This window comes from Mus caroli, unplaced genomic scaffold (assembly GCF_978045245.1).
Source record: "Mus caroli unplaced genomic scaffold, Mus_caroli_1 scaffold_1, whole genome shotgun sequence".
NCBI lineage: Eukaryota > Metazoa > Chordata > Mammalia > Rodentia > Muridae > Mus > Mus caroli.
The window spans coordinates 105533395-105539558 of NW_028227256.1; positions in this window are offsets into that span (position 1 = coordinate 105533395).

The following is a 6164-nucleotide window of genomic DNA, read 5'->3' on the forward strand; positions in this document are numbered from 1 at the left end:
AGCCATTATATCTGATAAGATTGACTTCAAACCCAAAGTCATCAAAAAAGACAAGGAAGGGCACTTCATTTTCATCAAAGGTAAAATCCTCCAAGAGGAACTATCAATCCTGAATATCTATGCTCCAAATACAAAGGCAGCCACATTCATTAATGAAACTTTAGTAAATCTCAAAGCACACATTGCACCTCATACAATAATAGTGGGAGACTTCAACACACCACTTTCACCAATGGACAGATCATGGAAACAGAAACTAAACAGGGACACAGTGAAACTAACAGAATTTATGAATCAAATGGATCTGGCAGATATCTACAGAGTATTCTATCCTAAAACAAAAGGATATACCTTCTTCTCAGCACCTCATGGTACCTTCTCCAAAATTGACCACATAATTGGTCACAAAACAGGCCTCAACAGATACAAAAATATTGAAATTGTCCCATGCATCTTATCAGATCACCATGGACTAAGGCTGATCTTCAATAACAAAATAAATAATAGAAAGCCAACATTCACGTGGAAACTGAACAACATGCTTCTCAATGATACCTTGGTGAAGGAAGGAATAAAGAAAGAAATTAAGGACTTTTTAGAGTTCAATGAAAATGAAGCCACAACATACCCAAACTTATGGGATGCACTGAAAGCATTTCTAAGAGGAAAACTCATACCTCTGAGTGCCTCCAAAAAGAAACTAGAGAGAGCACATATTAGCAGCTTGACAATACACCTAACAGCACTAGAACAAAAGGAAGCAAATTCACCCAAGAAGAGTAGACAGCAGGAAATAATCAAACTCAGGGGCGAAATCAACCAAGTGGAAACAAGAAGAACTGTTCAAAGGATCAACCAATCAAGGAGCTGGTTCTTTGAGAAAATCAACAAGATAGGTAAACCCTTAGCCAGACTCACTAGAGGGCACAGGGAAAGCATTCTTATTAACAAAATCAGAAATGAAAAAGGAGACATAACAACAGATCCTGAAGACATCCAAAACACCATCAGACCCTTCTACCAAAGGCTATACTCAACAAAACTGGAGAACCTGGATGAAATGGAGAAGTTCCTATACAGATACCAGGTACCAAAGTTGAATCAAGATCAGGTTAATGATCTAAACAGCCCTATATCCCCCAAAGAAATAGAAGCAGTCATTAATAGTCTCCCAACCAAAAAAAGCCCAGGACCAGATGGGTTTAGTGCAGAGTTCTATCAGACCTTCAAAGAAGATCTAATCCCAGTTCTTCACAAACTATTCCACAAAATAGAAACAGAAGGTACTCTACCCAAATCATTCTATGAAGCCACATTTACTCTGATACCTAAACCATAAAAAGACCCAACAAAGATAGAAAACTTCAGACCAATATCCCTTATGAATATTGATGCAAAAAATCTCAATAAAGTTCTTGCTAACCGAATCCAAGAACACATCAAAAGAATCCATCCTGACCAAGGAGGTTTCATCCCAGGGATGCAGGGATGGTTCAATATACGGAAATCCATCAACATAATTCAGTATATAAACAAACTCAAAGACAAAAACCACATGGTCATCTCGTTAGATGCGGAAAAAGCATTTGACAAGATCCAACACCCATTCATGATAAAAGTCTTGGAAAGATCAGGAATTCAAGGCCCATACCTAAACATTATAAAAGCAATCTACAGCAAACCAGTAGCCAACATCAAAGTAAATGGTGAGAATCTTGAAGCAATCCCTCTAAAATCAGGGACTAGACATGGCTGTCCACTTTCTCCATACCTATTCAACATTGTACTTGAAGTCCTAGCCAGAGCAATTCGACAACAAAAGGAGATCAAAGGGATACAAATTGGAAAAGATGAAGTCAAAATATCACTTTTTGCAGATGATATGATAGTATATATAAGTGACCCTAAAAATTCCACCAGAGAACACCTAAGCCTGATAAACAGCTTCGGTGAAGTAGCTGGATATAAAATTAACTCAAACAAATCAATGGCCTTTCTCTACACAAAGAATAAACAGGCTGAGAAAGAAATTAGAGAAACAACACCCTTCTCAATAGTCATAAATAATATTAAATATCTTGGCATGACTCTAACTAAGGAAGTGAAAGATCTGTATAATAAAAACTTCAAGTCTCTGAAGAAAGAAATTATAGAAGATCTCAGAAGATGGAAAGATCTTCCATGCTCATGGATTGGCAGGATCAACATTGTAAAAATGGCTATCTTGCCAAAAGCAATCTACAGATTCAATGCAATCCCCATCAAAATTCCAACTCAATTCTTCAACGAATTACAAAGTGCAATCTGCAAATTCATCTGGAATAACAAAAAACCTAGGATAGCAAAAACTCTTCTCAAGGATAAAAGAACCTCTGGTGGAATCACCATGCCGGACCTAAAGCTTTACTACAGAGCAATTGTAATAAAAACTTCGTGGTACTGGTATAGTGACAGACAAATAGACCAATGGAATAGAATTGAAGACCCAGAAATGAACCCACACACCTACAGTGACTTGATCTTCGACAAGGGAGCTAAAAACATCCAGTGGAAGAAAGACAGCATTTTCAACAAATGGTGCTGTCACAACTGGTTGTTAACATGTAGAAGAATGCAAATTGATCCATTCCTATCTCCTTGAACTAAGGTCAAGTCTAAGTGGATCAAGGAACTTCACATAAAACCAGAGACACTGAAACTTATACAGGAGAAAGTGGGGAAAAGCCTTGAATATATGGACACAGGGGAAAAATTCTTGAATAGAACAGCAATGGCTTGTGCTGTAAGATCGAGAATTGACAAGTGGGACCTCATGAAACTGCAAAGCTTCTGCAAGACAAAAGACACCACCAATAAGACAAAAAAAACCACCAACAGATTGGGAAAGGATCTTTACCTATCCTAAATCAGATAAGGGACTAATATCCAATATATATAAAGAACTCAAGAAGGTGGACTCCAGAAAGTCAAATAACCCCATTAAAAAATGGGACTCAGAACTGAACAAAGAATTCTCACCTGAGGAATACCGAATGGCAGAGAAGCACCTGAAAAAATGTTCAACATTCTTAATCATCAGGGAAATGCAAATCAAAACAACCCTGAGATTCCACCTCACACCAGTCAGAATGGCTAAGATCAAAAATTCAGGTGACCGCAGATGCTTGAGAGGATGTGGAGAAAGAGGAACACTCCTCCATTGTTGGTGGGATTGCAAGCTTGTACAACCACTCTGGAAATCAGTCTGGCGGTTCCTCAGAAAACTGGACATAGTACTACTGGAGGATCCAGCAATACCTCTCCTGGGCATATATCCAGAAGATATCCCAACCGGTAAGAAGGACACATGCTCCACTATGTTCATAGCAGCCCTATTTACAATAGCCAGAAGCTGGAAAGAACCCAGATGCCCCTCAAGAGAGGAATGGATACAGAAATTATGGTACATTTACACAATGGAGTACTACTCAGCTATTAAAAAGAATGAATTTATGAAATTCCTAGCCAAATGGATGGACCTGGAGGGCATCATCTTGAGTGAGGTAACACAATCACAAAGGAATTCACACAATATGTATTCACTGATAAGTGGATATTAGCCCAAAACTTAGGATACCCAAGATATAAGATACAATTTGCTAAACGCATGAAACTCAAGAAGAATGAAGACCAAAGTGTGGACACTGTGCCCCTTCTTAGAATTGGGAACAAAACACCCATGGAAGGAGTTACAGAGACAAAGCTTGGAGCTGTGATGAAAGGATGGACCATCTAGAGACTGCCATATCCAGGGATCCATCCCATAATGAGATTCCAAACGCTGACACCATTGCATACACTAGCAAGATTTTGCTGAAAGGACCCAAATATAGCTGTCTCTTGTGAGACTATGCCGGGGCCTAGCAAACACAGGAGTGGATGCTCACAGTCAGCTATTGGTTGTATCACAGGGCTCCCAATGGAGAAGCTAGAGAAAGTACCCAAGGAGCTAAAGGGATCTGCAACTCTATAGTTGGAACAACATGATGAACTAACCAGTACCCCCGGAGCTCTTGTCTCTAGCTGCATATGTATGGAAAGATGGCCTAGTAGGCCATCACTGGAAAGAGAGGCCCATTGGACTTGCAAACTTTATATGCCCCAATATAGGGGAATGCCAGGGCCAAAAGAATGGGAATGGGTGGGTAGGGAAGTGGGGGGCAGTATGGGGGACTTTTGGGATAGCATTGGAAATGTAATTGAGGAAAATATGCAATAAAAAAATTAAAAATTAAAAAAAATTAAAAAAAAAATAAAAGTTTAAGTGTCCATAGGTGTGTGCGTTTATTTCTAGGTCTTCAGTTCTATTCCACTGATCGACATGACTTTCTCTGCATCAGTACCATGTAGTATTTTTTACTAATTATTGCTCTGCAGGACAGCTTGAGGTCAGGAATGTTGATTTACCCAGAAGTTCTTTTATTGTTGAGGATTCCTTTTGCTAGCCTAGGATTTTTTCCCATAAAAAGTTGAGAAGTGTTCTTTCCATGTCTGTGAAGAATTGTGTCAGAATATTGATGGCAATCACATTTAATCTGTAGTTTGTTGTTGATAAGATGGCCATTTTTACTATGTTAATCCAACCAATCCAAGGCCATGGGAGATATTTCCATCTTCTGAGATCTTCAATTTTTTTCCTTCTAGGACTTGAAGTTCTTGTCATACAGATCTTTCATTTGTATAGTTAGAGTTATACCAATATATGTTATATTATTTGTGGCTATTTTGAAGGATGTTGTTTCCCTAAATTCTTTCTAGCCTGTTTATTTATATAAAAGAAGGCTACTGATTTTTTTGTGTGTGTGTTTATTTTATCTTCATCTGCATTGCTGAAACTCTTTATCAGCTGTAGGAGTTCTCTCAAATAATTTTTGGAGTTTCTTATGTATACTATCATGTCATCCCTAAATAGTGATATATTGATTTATTCCTTTCCTTTTTTGATTTATTGATCTCCTTTGTGGTCTAGTTGTTCTAGTAAGAAATTTGAGCACTATATTGAATAAATCAGGAGATAATGGGCAGCCCTCGCTTGTCCCTGATTTTGGTTGGATTGATTCAATATTGACTCTATTTAATTTGATATTGGATGTTGGTTTGAAATATATAGCTTTTATCATGTCTAGATATGTGCCATGAATTCCAGGTCATTCAGCATCTTCTAACATGAACAGATATTATATTTTATCAAATGCTTTTTGAGCATCTATTGAGATGATCATGTGATTTTTCCTTTTAGATTATTTCTATAGTGGATTATATTGATCAGTTTTTGTATATTGAACTATCCCTGCATCCCTAGGATGAAGCCTGCTTGACCTTGGTTAGTGGTGGTTTTGATGTGTTCTTGGATTCAGTTTGCATGAATTTTATTATTTTTGTTTTTCTATTCATAACTGAAATTGGTGTAAAATATTCTTTCTTTATTTGGTCTTTGTGGTCTATAAGTATCAGAGTAACTGTACCTTCATAGAATGTATTAGATAGTATATATTCTGGTTCTATTTTGTATAATAGTTTGAGGAATATTGGTATTAAGATCTTCTTTTAAGGTCTGGTAGAATTCTTCAATAAAACTATCTGAACCTAGGCATTTTTTTTTGGTTGGTAAGTTTTTAATGACTCTTTCTATTACTTTATGGGATATGGGACTTTTAAATAGTTTATCTGATGTTGATTTAACTTGGCTATGTGATATCTGTATATAAAATTGCCCATTTCACTTTTCAGACACCAGCTAGTGGTGTCTCTTGTTAGGGAAGATCTTCTTTGTACCTGATTAGAGCAGGCCTTTTGTTTCCCTGTGTCCTTGTGTCCCTGATTAGGGCCAAACCTCCTGGGTGACAGGATAGTTTTGGGGTGCATGTGCAGGCAAGTTATTCTTTATTCGTGGTTACAGAAAACCTTCTGGATGACAGGAAGGCTGTAGGCTTGGTGGGATGTTAAACAGGCATGGAAGTCTGCTACATGTTGAAGAGGAGGTGCAGGTCAGAATGAAGATGAAGGCAGAATAAAGTGAGATAGATTTCACATCAACTGGATTCTGTGCATGTGTGGGAGTCATGACTGGAGTGAGTATTGTGGCAGGGGTCACACCTATGTTCCTTTTTATGGCAGACTACCCT